The sequence below is a fragment of the Hylobates moloch genome, unplaced genomic scaffold (assembly GCF_009828535.3).
Source record: "Hylobates moloch isolate HMO894 unplaced genomic scaffold, HMol_V3 SCAFFOLD_21, whole genome shotgun sequence".
In the NCBI taxonomy this organism is placed as follows: Eukaryota; Metazoa; Chordata; class Mammalia; order Primates; family Hylobatidae; genus Hylobates; species Hylobates moloch.
The window spans coordinates 11735415-11751959 of record NW_026652296.1 but is presented as its reverse complement, the minus strand read 5'-3'; the positions used below and the strand labels follow the sequence as shown (position 1 = coordinate 11751959).

Below are 16545 nucleotides of genomic sequence, written 5' to 3'. Positions count from 1 at the left end.
TGTTTGTGTCACTGCACTTCAGCCTGGGTGACAGACAGCCTGTCTCAAAAAACAAAAACCAAAAAAACCTGGCCACAAAGCAAAAAGTTGCATAGCCACGGTAAAGATTTAGTTGGTTATAAAGTTGTAGTTATTGCCACTTTAAGCTAATACTTGGTTTTGGAGCTTTTATACACAATATTTTTGTTAGGGATCACAATTCTGCAACCTCTGCTCCAAAAAGAATAGAATGAGTTTTCTTAAAGGGAGCTTAACTTCTGAAGTCTTAGTGATTCATAGATGTGCATAGAATCTGTGATCCCACACCCCAGTTGAAAGAAAGCAATCGGCCGGGTGCAGTGGCTCACGCTTGTAATCCCAGCACTTTGGGAGGCCGAGGCGGGTGGATCACGAGGTCAGGAGATCGAGACCACAGTGAAACCCCGTCTCTACTAAAAATACGAAAAATTAGCCGGGCGTGGTGGCGGGCGCCTGTAGTCCCAGCTACTCGGAGAGGCTGAGGCAGGAGAATGGCGTGAACCCGGGAGGCGGAGCTTGCAGTGAGCCGAGATCGCGCCACTGCACTCCAGCCTGGGCGACAGAGCAAGACTCCGTCTCAAAAAAAAAAAACAAAAACAAAAAAAAACAAGAAAGCAAGCAATCTTTCCACCTCAGCTTCCCAAAATGCTGGGATTACAGGCACGTGCCACCATGCCCAGCTAGGTTTTTGCTGAGGTAACAACCTCTTATCTCTTGTCCCTCCCTCCACCACAAAAACCACAAACAACACCTCTACAGCTTCCTTCTTCTTGGCTGTCTTTGGCAATGTTTCCAATTTTTTTTTAAGAGGCATGATCTTGCTTTGTCACCCAGGCTGGGGTGAGTGGCCTCATTGCAGCTGACTGCAGCCTCAATTTCTCGTGCCCAAGCCATCCAAAGTTCTTTGTTCTATTATGTGGACAGACAAGAAGGGCACGGCATTTGTTAAGTTCTGTTAAAGTCTTCTCTGCCTCTCTCGTGTCTGTATTTATGTGGCCCATGTCTTCTGTGTGGTTGAGTTGTTCCCCTTGTTTATCTAGTATTGTGATGATCTTGATTCCTGCATCCTGAGACTCAATGGCTAAACCCAGGATTCTCCTTGTACTTTCTAGAGACTCGTCAGCAACTTGGTGAACCCTCAGAGGAATTCTTTTTTGATTCAGGATCTTGCTGTGGCTCCCAGGCTGGAGTGCAGTGGCACCGGCACCATCATAGCTTACTGCAGCCTCAAATTCCTGGGCTCAAGCAATCTTCCTGCCTCAGCCTCCCCAGTAGCTGGGACTACAGGCACACCTCACTATGCCCAGCTAATTTTTTTAAATTTATTGTAGAGACAGGGTCTTGCTACGTTGCCCCAGCTGGTCTCAAACTCCTAGGCCCAAGTGATCTTCCCACCTCAGCCTCCTAAAGTGCTGGCATTTACAGGTGTGAGCCACTGGACTTGGCCTTGAATTTCTTCTAATGACAGATTATCCATGGTGAATCAAGACTATCAGGCATGAGCCAGGTGTGGTGGCTTAGATCTGTAATCCCAGCACTTTGGGAGGCTGAGGCGGGCAGATCACTAGAGGTCAAGAGTTCGTGACCAGCCTGGCCAACGTGGCAAAACCCTGTCTCTACTAAAAATATAAAAATTAGCTGGGCATGGTGACACACACCTGTAGTCCCATAGTCCCAGCTACTTGGAAGGCGAAGGAACAAGAATCACTTGAACCTGGGAGGCTGAGGTTGCAGTGAGCTGAGATCACACCACTGCACTCCAGCCTGGGCGACAGAGCAAGACTCCTCAAAAAAAGAAAAAAAAAATTACTTGGCTAATTTTTGTATTTTTAGTAGAGACTGGCTTTCACCATGTTGACCAGGCTGGTCTCAAACTCCTGACCTCAGGTGATTTGCCCGCCTCTGCCTCCCAAGGTGCTGGGATTACAGGCCTGAGACACTGCGCCCAGCCTCTGAAGACCCACTTCTACTGCACAACTGTCATAGGCAGAAAGCAGCCCTAGGCTCCTGCTGCCCTCTGAGAGAGTCCTGGAAGTTACTCTGTCCTTGGCCATTGGGCCACATTCCGTGGACTCCTGGTAAAGTCTCACTTCTCCCTTCCCTTCCACCGAAAGAGGAGAGAAGGAGAATTTAATGGCTGGGCACAGTGGCTCATGCCTATAATCCCAACACTCGGAGGCTAAGGCAGGAGGATCACTTGAGGCCAGAAGGTTGAGACCAGCCTGAGAAACGGTGAGACCCCATCTGTCCCCCTCCCCATCTCCCCATCAATGAACTTTATTACTTTCTCCTGCTAGGCTTTCCATATTGATCATGTTTTTGACTCTTGCTATTTCAACCATTCTTCAGCCATTAATTCGCACAATAACCCCCATAAAGTAGGTACTATTATCATCACCAGCATCCCTCCTTTTTACAGAGACGTACAGGCTCAGAGAGGTTGACAAACGACTTAGGACACTCAGCTGGATTTGAAGCCCTGCAGCCTGGCTCTAGAGCCCGCCTTCTAAACACTGCCCAGATCTAGCCTGGCACCGTGCCTCACACCTGTAACCCCAGCTCTCTGGGAGGCCAAGGCAGGCAGATTGCTTCAGCCCAGGAGTTTGAGACCAGCCTGGGCAACACAGTGAGACTTTGTCTCTATTTATTTACTTTTTATTTATATTTTTTTTGAGATGGAGTCTGGCTCTGTCGCCCAGGCTGGAGTGCAGTAGTGCAATCTTGGCTCACTGCAATCTTGGCCTCCCAGGTTCAAGCAATTCTTGTGCCTCAGCCTCCTGAGTAGCTGGGACTACAGGTGCGTGTCACCGCGCCCAGCTAATTTTTGTAGTTTTAGTAGAGACGGGATTTCGCCATGTTGACCAGGCTGGTCTCGAACTCCTGACCTCAGGTGGTCTACCCACCTCAGCCTCCTAAAGTGCTGGGATTACAGGTGTGAGCCACTGCATTCAGCCTTGTCTCTATTTAAATAAATAACTGCCCAGCTCCACTTCCAATTCATGTCTTCCACTGCAACCTTGATGCTCCCTTCAGTCTTGCCCTGGAGAGGAATCTCACACAGGGGAAGGGCTGCTGTGACGTGCTGGAGAGCAGATGGACAGCGGTAGATAATATGGGGGGCCCTGGCTCCTGTGGACAGAGAACACACTTAGCACAGGACTAACATTTGCAGGCTCTAGGGCAGAAATACAAATGTCAGCTCACATGCTCTGAGGGTCAACATTGAAAAACTATATGTAAAGCTTTTGAATAAGACATTCTATCTTCCTTCCTTTATAAATGTACCTTTGTAAAGATCTGGAAGAGCAGGTCAAAGATGGAATTCTCAGGCTCCTCAGAGCTCCACACCAGAAAGCATCAGCACTGGGTGGCTGGCCCAAGACCGGCACCCTGCTCTCTCCACCTCAGGCTTCACCCTGCACCATAAGGCTTTGCATGTGTGCATGGAAGCCCAGTCCTGTCCAAACCCCTTGCAAACCCCTTTCTGACCCAAGTCACCCTTCCAGCATGGGAGTGCTCACAAGCTGCTGTGCAGCCCACCCTCTGAAGAAGTGACCCAGGCAAGGGTCTCCACAGGCCAGGGGCCTATGGGTCGGGAATTCCAGGGCCCTGTGCAACTGCAGTGTGGTCTCAAAGGGAGTAGCACGTGTTCTAGATGTGCACACCCATTCGGCTCACGGGCAGGAGGGAGCAGCTGGAGGAGGGCCAGGATGAAGCCCTCTAAAGCAAGGGCACAGCAAAGGTCTGCAGGCTTGCCCAGGTCTAAAAATCCCACTTCAAGAGATGGAAAAAATATAATTTCCCATCAAGAAGCATGAAAAATACACTTCTAGGTCAGGCGTGGTGCCTCACACCTGTAATTCCGGCACTTTGGGAGGCGGAGGCAGGTGGATCACCTGAGTTCAGGAGTTCAAGACCAGCCTGACCAACATGGTGAAACCCCATCTCTACTAAAAGCACAAAAGTTAGCTGGGTGTGGTGGCACATGCCTGTAATCCCAGCTATTTGGGAGGCTGAGGCAGGAGAATCGCTTGAACCTGGGAGGCGGAGATTGCAGTGAGCCACTGTAATCCCAGCATTTTGGGAGGCCAAGGTGGGTGGAACAGTTGAGCCCAGAGGTTTGAGACCAATCTGGGCAACACAGAAAGATCCAATCCCTACGAAAAAATTTAAATATATACATTTAAATTTTTTTAATTAAAAAATATAAAATAAGGAAATAGAGGACATAATATATTACCTACAACTTATATCCTAATTAATAAAGGAGATTTCCCATTTTGTATGAGTAGATTTTTTTGTTTTTTTGAGATGGAGTCTCGCTCTGTTGCCCAGCTGGAGTGCAATGGCACAATCTCAGCTCACTGCAACCTCTGCCTCCTGGGTTCAAGCAATTCTCCTGCCTCAGCCTCCTGAGTAGCTGAGATTACAGGCATGCACTACCACGCCCGGCTAATTTTCATATTTTTAGTAGAGATGGGGTTTCACCATGTTGGTCAGGCTAGTCTCAAACGTGTAGATTTTTATAACATATAAACACATATTTAAACAGAAATAGGCCAGGTGCAGTGGCTCATGCCTGTAATCCCAGCATTTTGGGAGGCCGAGGCGTGCAGATCACCTGAGGCTAGGTCAAGACCAGCCTGGCCAACATGGTGAAACCATCTCTACTAAAAATACAAAAATTAGGGCCGGGCGCGGTGGCTCACGCTTGTAATCCCAGCACTTTGGGAGGCCGAGGCGGGCGGATCACGAGGTCAGGAGATCGAGACCACGGTGAAACCCCGTCTCTACTAAAAATACAAAAAATTAGCCGGGCGTGGTGGCGGGCGCCTGTAGTCCCAGCTACTCGGAGAGGCTGAGGCAGGAGAATGGCGTGAACCCGGGAGGCGGAGCTTGCAGTGAGCCGAGATCGCGCAACTGCACTCCAGCCTGGGCGACAGCGAGACTCCGTCTCAAAAAAAAAAAAAAATACAAAAATTAGCTGAGTGTGGTAGTGGGTGCCTGTAGTCTCAGCTACTTGGGAGGCTGAGGCAGGAGAATTGCTTGAACCTGGGAGGCGGAGGTTGTAGTGAGCCAAAATTGCACCACTGTATAGCCTGGGCAACAGAGTGAGATTCCATCTCAAAAAAAAAAAAAAATTAAAGTGCCTCCATTTTAAAAAAGATAAGAAACAACAATAAGATACTTCTCAATGTTAGCTGTTAACACTCTTCTGCATCTCAGTTGGGCTTTAAAAGCGAGATTGAGACATAAGACTTGTTCTTTCCCAGCATAACCAGATGTGTCCATGCCTTTCTGGATCCAAATAAAATGTAAAGTTATCTTCCTCAAGGAGCACACCATAGACAATGTGTCTTTTCAGAATGTCTTTCCTTACATTAGACAGATTGGGGTTTTTTTTTTGTTTTTGCACAGGGGTACAGAATCTCGCTTTGTCGCCCAGGCTGGAGTGCAGTGGCGCGACCTCAGCTCACTGCAACCTCTACCTCCCAGGTTCAAGTGATTCTCCTGCCTCAGCCTCCCAAGTAGCTGGGATTACAGGCGCCCACCACCACACCCAGCTAATTTTTGTATTTTTAGTAGAGATGGGGTTTCACCATGTTGGCCAGACTGGTCTCGAACTCTTGACCTCGGGTGACCCATCCTGTCCTCCCAAAGTGTTGGGATTACAGGCGTGAGCCACCGCGCCTGACCTAGACAGATTGTTTTATAAGGGTTTAGAAAGAAAGGAAACTACATGAATGAGTACTTAGTCTCCTGCTCCTTGAAGTGGATGAATTGTTTTCTTTGGTTTCCAACACAGTCTGTTAAGAGTTGTAGCAAGCCCCAAGAGTATGTGCATGTAGTGGAGCTAGGGTGGGGAGGATTCCCAAGGGAATCTTTAGCTGTCACCCATGAACCATGCAGAGTGGAGGACACTCAGCCTTTCTGTGGCTCTCACCTGCATGATTATTCCAGTGGCTGCAAAGGGCGATAGGCAGTAGGAGGAGACACCCCGTGACACCAAGAGCTGTGTCCACAGACGATCATCTTGGCACAGCTTGAGGGTTTTCTACAGAAACTGGCAGAGATGCTAGACAGACACAAGATGCCAGCCAGCCTCCTTTGCGATTGGCTCTTAGAGGTGGAAAATGGTAAAGTCACCAGGCTCATTCTCCCTAGGACTAGAGGAACATGTTAATTATATTAAAGCAGATTAGTGGGCCAGGCGTGGTGGCTCCCACCTGTAATCCCAGCACTTTGGGAGGCCGAGGCGGGCAGATCATGAGGTCAGGAGATCAAGACCATCCTGGCTAACACGGTGAAACCCTGTCTCTACTAAGAATACAAAAAATTAGCTGGGCATAGTGGTGGGCGCCTGTAGTCCCAGCTGCTCGAGAGGCTGAGGCAGGAGAATGGCGTGAACCCAGGAGGTGGAGCTTGCAGTGAGCCGAGATCACACCACTGCACTCCAGCCTGCGCAACAGTGTGAGACTCTGTCTCAAAAAAAAAAAAAAAAAAGCAGATTAGAACGATTAAGACGATTACTGGTGATTACTGGTACTATTGCTGCAATAGTAAAAATACATCTTTTTCACCAATGTCTTTTTTTTTTTAAATGTTCCACTGTCTTCTGACCATCATGGTTTATTTATTTATTTATTTATTTATTTATTTTTGAGACGGAGTCTCACTCTGTCGCCCAGGCTGGAGTGCAGTGGCGCAATCTCGGCTCACTGCAAGCTCCGCCTCCCGGGTTCATGCCATTCTCCTGCCTCAACCTCTCCGAGTAGCTGGGACTACAGGCGCCCGCCACCACGCCCGGCTAATTTTTTGTATTTTTAGTAGAGACGGGGTTTCACCGTGGTCTCAATCTCCTGACCTCGTGATCTGCCCGTCTCGGCCTCCCAAAGTGCTGGGATTACAAGCGTGAGCCACCGCGCCCGGCCGGTTTATTTTTATTTTTATTTTATTTATGTATTTTTTTTTTTTTGAGACACAGTCTCGCCGTCACCCAGGCTGGAGTGCAGTGGCTCGATCTCGGCTCACTGCAGCCTCTGCCTCCCGGATTCAAGCGATTCTCCTGCCTCAGCCTCCTGAGTAGCTGGGACTACAGGCGCATGCCACCACATCCGGCTAATTTTTGTATTTTTGTAGAGACAGGGTTTTACCATGTTGGCCAGGATGGTCTCGATCTCCTGACCTCATGATCTGCCTGCCTCAGCCTTCCAAAGTGCTGGGATTACAGGCGTAAGCCACCGCGCCCGGCCTCACCAATGTCTTTCACTCATGTACCTTTCTCCGTGGACTTCACTAATTTATATACGGCATTTCATTCAACATGCAACAAACATTTATTGAGCAGCTACTGTGTGCCTAGTGCTGGGGGTACAGCTGTGAATACCATCAATACGGGGCTAAGTGCGGTGGCTCACACCTGTAATCCCAGGACTTACTTTTTTTGAGATGGAGTTTCGCTCTTGTTGCCCAGGCTGGAGTGCAATGGCGAGATCTCAGCTCACCACAACCTCTGCCTCCTGGGTTCAAACGATTCTCCTGCCTCAGCCTCCCAAGTAGCTGGGATTGCAGGCATGCACCACCACGCCCGGCTAATTTTGTATTTTTAGTAGAGACGGGGTTTCTCCATGTTGGTCAGGTCTCAAACTCCTGACCTCGGGTGATCTGCCCGCCTCGGTCTCCCAAATCACTGGGATTACAGGCGTGAGCCACCATGCCCAGCCCTATCCCAGTGCTTTAGGAGGCTGAGGTGGGAGGATCACTTGAGGCCAGGAGTTTGCCTGGGCAACACAGTGAGAGCTCATCTCTACAAAAAAAATTCAAAATTAGCCAGGTGTGGTGGCAGGCACCTGTAGTCCTAGCTACTCAGGAGGCTGAGGTGGGAGGATTGCTTTAGCCTAGGAGGTCAAGGCTGCGATGAGCTATGATTGTGCCATTGCACTGCAGCCTGGGTGACAGAGCAAGACCCTGTCTCTTAAAAGAAAAAAAAAAAAAAAAAAGCCCTGGCCAGGCGCGGTGGCTCATGCCTGTAATCCCAGCACTTTGGGAGGCCAAGGCTGGCGGATCACAAGTTCAGGAGTTCAAGACCAGCCTGGCCAATATGGTGAAACCCTGTCTACTAAAAATACAAAAATTAGCGGGGCATGGTGGCAGGCACCTGTAGTCCCAGCTACTTGGGGAGGCTGAGTCAGGAGAATCGCTTGAACCTGGGAGGCAGAGGTTGCAGTGAGCCATGATAGCGCCACTGCACCCAGCCCTCCAGCCTGGGTGACAGAGCAAGACTGTCTTAAAAAAAAAAAAAAAAAAAGAAAAGCCCTTGCTTTATAGAATCCCTTAGGTTATGGATGCGGGGAGGAGGGCAGGGGTTTAGGAGGGCAGAGGCGGAAGGAAGAACAAAATAAACAAAGAAGAGACAATTAGTTGAAGAGTGATAAATACCATAATGAGGAACACAGATTCAGCAAGCGGCTGCTGGCTTGTGACCCATGGAAACAGGGTTACCAGATCAAATACTGGGCACCCAGTTCAATGTAAATTTCAGATAAGCAATGCATGATTTTTAAGTATAAATATGTCCTATACAGTATTTATACTAGAAAATTATAAATTTTTTTCTAAAATTTACATTGACCTGGGCAGCCTGCATTTTATTTGCTAAATCTGGCAACCCTAATTTGTGTGCTGGGTGGTGGTGAGTGGGCAATTTCAGATAGGCCTCTTTGTGGAGGTGACATTTGAGCTGGAACCTAAATGTAAAGAAGGAGCCAGTCATTCAGGAATCTAGAACATCCCAGCACAGGGAACAGCAAGTATAAATGCTCTAAAGTGGAAATAAGCTTGGAGCTTAGAGGAATAGGAAGAAGGCGGGGTGGAGGAGCTGAGTGAGAGTGAAGAGAGGAGGGAAGCGGAAGGTGATGAGGGCAGGCAGGCTGGCAGGGGCCAGATCCCATATGGTTTGTGGGCTGTAATAAGAGTACCCAAACTTACATACCAGGCCAGGCGCGGTGGCTCACGCCTGGAATCCCAGCATTTTGGAAGGCCAAGGTGTGCGGATCACTTGAGGCCAGGAGTTCGAGACCTGTCTGGCCGTGTCTCCCTCTAAAATAGAAGCTCCAAGAGGGGCAGGAAGTTCTCTTCCGTCTTAGACCCTATGTGCATGACCTTGGATCGATCAACATTGAACACCTCCTACGTGCCAAGCCCTGACATCAAAATAGGTCACAAGCCAGCAGCCGCTCGCTGAATCTGTGTTCCTCTTTAGAAAACGGGAACCGTGAAGCCTGCTGGCATGGTCAGAGCCAAAGAGCATTGTCACTTGTGACATCAGCGCAGAAACAGTGCGAGGCCCGGATTGGCCCTTCGAACTTGGGTGAGGCCAGAGCATTCCTGGCCCCGCCCCCTGCAGCAGGCCGCTCGCGCATGCGCTCTGGCCTCAGGCTCGCTGTCGCGCCATTTTGCCGGGGTTTGAATGTGAGGCGGAGCGGCGGCAGGAGCGGGTAGTGCCAGCTACGGTCCGCGGCTGGGGTTCCCTCCTCCGTTTCTGTATCCCCACGAGGTGAGGCGCGGGGCGTGCACGGCCTACCAGAGTGGCTCTTGGGGCCCAGCTGAGGAAGGGATGAGGCGCTCCCGGTACTAACGAGCGCTAGGGAGTGAGAACCGCGCCTCTAGGCAAGAGCGGAATGTGGGCCCGGGGCTCGGGCGGTGCGCTCAGGCAAGGTCTTCGTCTTCCCTAGGCAGTGCTTGCCGCGCCTCGCGGCATCCGAGGTCTCTGGCCTAGGCTTGGCGGCCCCAGGGCCTGTGAGGGGTCAGGGCAACTGAGGCGCGGCCTAACGCGAGCCTGCGGATTGCCCGCCCTTTCCTCTCCATCACGGCGCTGATTGGCTGCGCCGCCTCCTCTCCGCTCGGGAAGGCCGCTCCTTATTGGTCGCGCTCGCGTGTCCATTCTCTGCGACGGGGGCTGCTAGCCGCGCGAGCTGGGTGTGCGGCGGCGAGGCCTGCCCGGGCGGGGACTGCGGGCGCGTGGAGCTGCGGCTGCCGCTCGATCGCCCCTTGCCCTAACTCTAGTGAAGCCCCCGAACTCACCCTTCTCTAACCTCTGTACTTGAATCCCTGACTGTAAAACGGGCTTCGTGATCTCACTTTGCTGAATTGTTTGTGAGAATTCTAGTCGGTACACCCGGGACATAGAAATCCCCTGTAACTGGGGGGTTTCCTCATTTTGGGAGAAACGCTGTGCTGTGGTGGTTCGGAGCATAGACTTTGGAATTAGATCGCCTGGGTTCATTCCAGACGTAGCCTCTTTTCAGGGGCGTAACTTGAGGCTGGTCACCTCATCTCACTGAGCCTCCATTTCCTTAGCTGCAAAATGGGGTTAATAACAGAATCTACCTCGTAAAGTGGCTTTGAGGATGCGCTGAGTTATTTACCGTGGTTTACAAAGGTTCCCTGGGAGCTGACGGTTGTTTATTCATCTCTCCCACCCATCTTTTTCCTCAGCCATTGTGGCTTTCTGTTTCTTCCATATTCCAGGCTTATTCCGATTTAAAATTATTTGCACGTGCCTTTTGTTTGCTGGGAAATTACCAACATCATTTTTGCAAGGCAGGCCCCCTCTCCCAAGTTTCCCTCACCGTAGGCCTCCCCTAACCAACCTCTTCTTTTTTTTTTTTTTTGAGAGAGAGAGTCTCGCTCTGCTTCCCAGGCTGGAGTGCAGTGGCGCGATCTCAACTCACTGCAACCTCCGCCTCCCGGATTCAAGCGATTCTCCTGCCTCAGCCTCCTGAATAGCTGAGACTACAGGTACGCGCCACCACACCCGGCGAATTTTTGTATTTTTGTTAGAGATGGGGTTTCCCCACGTTGGTCAGGCTGCCTAATCAACCTCTCTAGGACCTTTCTTCCATGGCTCTCCATCAACATCACCTGGTTTTAGTTACTTCATAGCATTTACTAACAATTACTTATTGCTTACTTGTTTGTTACCTTTCTCAACTGCTAGAATGTAAGCTCTTTGAGAGCAAGGACCTTGTCTGTCTTCTCTCTCTCTGGTGGGTGCCATCCCACCTGTGCTTGCCACATGGTAGATGCCCAAGTATTATTCTTCCTTGGAGGCACAGAAGGGGACCCTTTAGTCTTGGATTCCACCAATTGCCCTTTTTGTCTTCACCTTGGGCCCACATAGTCAGATCTTTGGCCTTTCTTTGTGTGTGTCTCTCTCTTTTTTTTTTTTTTGGCATGCTTTCAGAGGATCCTAATGGACCTAGTCTCTCCCCTCCTACAACCCTTTATCTTTCACTTCTTACCATCAGTGCAAGGGAAGTCTCTCTCCCCTTCTGATTACTTCTGCTGGTTGGGGTCTGGGACAGGATTGGATGGATGTAAGAGCAATGCTCTAGTTTTGGAATTAATTTGTTTCTTTATTCATTTAATAACTTTATTGAGCATCCACTTAATCTCTGGGAATATAGTGAAAAAACAAAAATGGACAAGGTCCCTTCCCTTGAGGACCATGTATTCTCGTGGGCGAAAGAAAAAACATTAGATAATTTCAGATAGTGACAGAATTATGTGACAGGTGAAGAAGGCTTTTCTGAGGAGGTGACATTTGGATAGAGACCAGCCATTAAAAGGTGAGGGGCAGAACATTCCAGGTAGAGGGAATAGAAGGCTCAAGGACAGGAACCGGCTTGGAATATTGAAATATTTGAGGAATATCTTAGGTTCCTAGAGTGTTATGTGAAGAAGGGAGAAGTATCCAGGACCTGGATTATGGAAGGCTTTGTAGGCAATGTAAGGAGTTTGGATTTGATTCTAAGTGGTATATTCCTATGGTTAGAAAGCAGAGGGTAAGTTGAGGTGTTGGGATATATTCTTCATATGTGGGTGCCAGATAGTTTTCATTCATTGGATCTCTTTCCCTCTTCCCAAATGTAAGGCCTCGGGAATGGTTCTCTAATGTGTTGAGGACATACCTAAGAAAAAGGCAGACATCTTGGGTCAGCTTATGTTACAGATGTCTGTGAGATGGCTTTGGAAAGTAAAGCTTTTATTCCAGAAATCTCCACCTGTAACTGAAGGCTTGTGGGAAGATGCTAGACTTAGGTCTGCCTATTCATTCAACAAGAAGAACTTGGAAATTTAGATGTCTGTCTTAACTGATTTATTGTGATGCTTCTTTAAATTTTTTAATTGTGTATTGGTAGAGATTTCCAAAGATAGTTACGTGGAGAAAGAAAAGTATCACCCCCTCATTTAAAGGTGATAAAAATGAATTCTTCTCTTCTCCCTCCCTTTTTTTTTTTTTTTTTTTTTTTGAGACACCATCTCACTGTGTTGCCTGGGCTGACCTGGGCTCAGTCTATCCTCCTACCTCAGCCTCCCGAGTAGCTAGGACTACAGGCGTGCACCACCACACTCAACTAATTTTTATATATTTTTTTGTAGAGATAGGGTTTCACCATGTTGCCCAGGTTGGTCTCAAACTCCTGGACTCAACCAGTCTGTTTACCTTGGCCTCCCAAAGAGCTGGGATTACAGGCATGAGTCCCCTACCTGGCCAAAATGAATTTTTTGTTTCTAGGTTGAGTCATTTTTAGATCAGTAGCACTTTTTGCATTTATATATTGCTAATATTTCAGAGTGTCAAAGTAACTTTACTTGTGGTCGCATAAGATAATTAGAGCTTGATCTTGTTGATAATTATGAATACCTGTAAAATGTTCTCTAAAAGTCCCTGATTTCTCTTATATTCTCAAATCAAGTATAAGCTTAGAATTCGGTTTTATAGACTATATCAGTAAGGCGATATAAAAAGGATTTGTTGACAAATAGTTCCTTAAAGAATATTCCCAAAGAATAAACTTTGGAAGGCCAAAGTGGGCGGATCACTTGAGCTCAGGAGTTCCATACCAGCCTGGGCAACATGGGAACCCCATCTATAGAAACAATACAAAAATTAGCGAGGTGTGGTGGTGTGTGCCTGTAGTCCCAGCTACTTGGGAGGTTGAAGTAGGAGGATGGCTTGAGCCCAGGAGGCAGAGGTTTCAGTGGGCCAGAATTACATCACTGCATTTCTCCAGCCTAGGTAACAGACCCAGACCCTGTCTCAAAAAAGAATATTAAGATTCTGGGATCTATGTAGTATTTTAACTTTGAGGGATTATAACATGCATATTTATATAACCCCTTACTTTTTTTTAAACTTAAAAATAGTCCTACCCTAGCACCTCAACTTCATCATTTTAGGTTTCATTCTATTATGTGGTTTTATTTATTTTTATTTTATTTTATTTTATTTTTGGAGACAGGGTTTCATTCAGTCACCCAGACTGGACTGCAGTGGCAAGACCTCAGCTTATTGCAGCCTAGACCTCCCGGGCTCAAGCAATCCTCCTGCCTCAACTTCCCTAGTAGCTAGACCACAGGAGGGTATCACCAAGCTCAGCTAATTTTTTTTTTTTTTTTTTTTTTTTTTTTTTTTGAGATGGAGTTTCACTTTTGTTGCCCAGGCTAGAGCTAGAGTGCAATGGTGCAATCTTGGCTCATTGAAACCTCTGCCTCCTGGGTTCAAGCAATTCTCCTGTCTCAGCCTCCTGAGTCGCTGGGATTACAGGCGCATGCCACCACGCCCGGCTAATTTTTTTTTTTTTTGTATTTTTAGTAGAGACAGGGTTTCATCACATTGGTCAGGCTGGTCTCGAACTCCTGACCTCAGGTGATCCGCCCGCCTCGGCCTCCCAAAGTGCTGGTATTACAGACATGAGCCACTGCGCCCGGCCTGAGCCCAGCTAATTTTTAAAATTTTTTGTAGAGACAGGATCTCACTATTGTTGCCAAGTCTGGTCTTGAATGGTCCCTTGGGGTCAAGCAATCGTCCCATCTCCGCCTTCCAAAGTGCTGGGATTACAGAAGTGAGCCACCTTGCTCAGCCTGTTGTGGTTTTAGAATCTAAAAGGTTGTGTCCACCTCTTTCTGTTTGACACAGTCAACCAACCAAAATAAAGATGAAGAATAATATTTTTGATGGAAACATCAAAGGTATCTAGCTTTTTAAAATAGTACAACAAATATATAATGGGTGCTCATCACTATTGTAAGGTTCTGGGGAGAGAGCAGTGAACAAACCATAAAGTCCCTACTGGCAATGGAGTTTACAATCTAGTGCAGAGAGAAGCACAGTAAATGACAAAAGAAATTAATATGCCTGATAAAATTTACTTGGAAAATAGTAGAGTAAGGGCATGGAGAGTAACTGAGGTGAATGCTCTTTTAGATAGGATGGTGCAGCAAAGCATCTCTGAAAAAAGATGACATTTGAAGAGTCCTTCCAGGCAGGGCACGGTGGCTCATGCCTGTAATCCCAGCACTTTGGGAGGCTGAGGTGGGAAGATCACCTGAGGTCAAGAGTTTGAGATTAGCCTGGCCAACACGGTGAAGCCACATCTCTACTATAAGTACAAAACTCAGCTGGGCGTGGTGGCACACACCTGTAGTCCCAGCTACTTGGGAGGTTGAGGCAGAATTGCTTGAACCTTGGAGGCAGGGGCTGCAGTGAGCTGAGATCACGCCACTGCACTCCAGCCTGGGTGACAGAGCAAAGACCCCTGTCTCCAAAAAAAAACAAGAGTCCTGAATGAGAATGAAGTGGGCAGTGCGAACCTTGTAGCTTTCCATGGGCAGAGCTCTGCAGGCAGAGGGAACAGTAAGTACAGAACCCTGAAACAAAAGTAAAATCACTGGCATGTTTGAACAGGTAATACAGGATAAATCTTATCTTTTTTCAGAGACAGAGTCTCACTCTGTTGCCCAGATTAGAATGCAATGGCATGATCATAGCTCACTGCAGCCTTAAAATTCTGGGCTTAACCAGTCCTTCTGCCTCAGCCTCCAGAGCAGCTGAGACCACAAGTGCTCGCCACCATGCCTGGCTAATTTTTTTTATTTATTGTAAAGACAGGGTCTCACTATGTTGCCCACGCTGGTCTTGAAATCCTAGCCTCAAGTGATCCTTCTGCCTCGGCCTTCCAAAGCGCTGGGATTACAGGCATGAGCCATTCTGCCAGGCCAGAACAAATCTAAAAATTCACTTTCTTGAAGTGCTTTTGAATAGACAGATTTAGTTGTGGCAGTTAAGTTGGTCATTTGTTCATCTGACATTCATGCAACTGAGTTCCCACATTATGTTGGGGCTGCTAATGATTGATCTGAAGGGATAGTCTCCAGTCTTGACTGGAAACTCATGTTTTGCTGGGTGACTGACATGTCGTGACTTATCCTTTAGTTCATACAACAAATGCTTACTAAATATGTACTGTGTGCCAGGTAATGGTGAAGGCCTGAGCATACAGACAAAAGTCCCTGCCCTCAGGAGCTTGCAGTCTAGTGTGTGTATGAGACGACAAAGAAGTTGAAGATGATTTCAAATGAGGGTAATTGCTAAAACAAGGATGATGTAGATGGTAATCGTAGAAGGCCTTTTTGAAGAGTTGACAGTGGGCTGAGTGCTGAATGGTGTCCATTATCAAATTAGAGGATGAGCATTATTATGGTCAGGGAGAACTCTTGTGGCCAGTTTGTAGAACAGAAGGCTTTTGTGCCTGGAATGTAGCAAGAGCCAGGAGGAGGTAGGAGATGAGGTCAATAGATGCCAGATTGCTTAGACTCTGCCCGTGGTAAGGGATTTGGTGTTGGTGGTGGTGGTGGTGGTTGTTTTGGAGATAGGGTCTCACTCCCATTGCCCAGTGTGTAGTACAGTGGCCTGATCACAACTGACAGCAGTCTCAACTTGCTGGATCTACAGGTGTGTGCCACCACACCTGGCTAATTTTTTGTATTTTTAGTAGAGACAGGGTCTTGCTGTGTTAGCCCAGGCTGGTCTCAAGCCGGCTAAAGCAATCCATCTGCCTTGGCCTCCCAAAGTGCTGGGCTAACAGGTGTCAGCCACCGCACCTGGCCAGGAGTTTGGGTGTTTAATACAAGTAATTATGAGGAATCTAAGGAGTTTCAGTTGAGAAATATACAAATGCTAGAGAAACATAATGAAGAAAGTGAAATGCAAATTTATTAAGAAGTGTATTTTTAAAAGTCAAGAAAATAAGCCCTGTGTGGTGGCATATGCCTTTAGTCCCAGCTATTCCAGAGGCTGAGGCAGGAGGATTGCTTGAGCTCAGGAGTTAGAATACAATCTGGACAATACATTGAGACCCCCTGTCTCTTTAAAAAAAAAAAAAAAAAGACGGCCGGGCGCGGTGGCTCACGCTTGTAATCCCAGCACTTTGGGAGGCCGAGGCGGGTGGATCACGAGGTCAGGAGATCGAGACCACGGTGAAACCCTGTCTCTACTAAAAATACAAAAAAATTAGCCGGGCGTGGTGGCGGGCGCCTGTAGTCCCAGCTACTTGGAGAGGCTGAGGCAGGAGAATGGCGTGAACCCGGGAGGCGGAGCTTGCAGTGAGCCGAGATCGCGCCACTGCACTCCAGCCTGGGCAACAGAGCGAGACTCCCTCTCAAAAAAAAAAAAAAAAAAGA

General features: G+C 48.0%; 1 protein-coding gene and 1 long non-coding RNA gene across 3 annotated transcripts in view; one reads left to right on the top strand and one right to left on the bottom strand.

Annotated features, from left to right (window-relative positions):
* Nucleotides 1–1840: 1840 nt before the first annotated feature.
* Nucleotides 1841–9289, bottom strand: LOC116460936 (uncharacterized). The gene is made up of 3 exons (XR_004245954.2): nt 9011–9289; nt 5963–6185; nt 1841–3147 (listed from the first exon to the last, which is right to left on the bottom strand). It is a non-coding gene; the product is annotated as an uncharacterized LOC116460936 (long non-coding RNA).
* A 162-nt stretch (nt 9290–9451) lies between these two features.
* CSE1L (chromosome segregation 1 like) overlaps nt 9452–16545 on the top strand; it is a 50956-nt gene continuing 43862 nt past the window's right edge. Inside the window, exons 1-2 of one of the 2 annotated variants that reach the window (XM_058432909.1) lie at nt 9466–9574; nt 10695–10818. The gene's annotated coding sequence lies outside the window, so the exon portion shown is untranslated. Of the gene's footprint in view, nt 9575–10694; nt 10819–16545 lie in introns of both variants that reach the window. The other variant, XM_032142283.2, reaches the window with a different exon arrangement.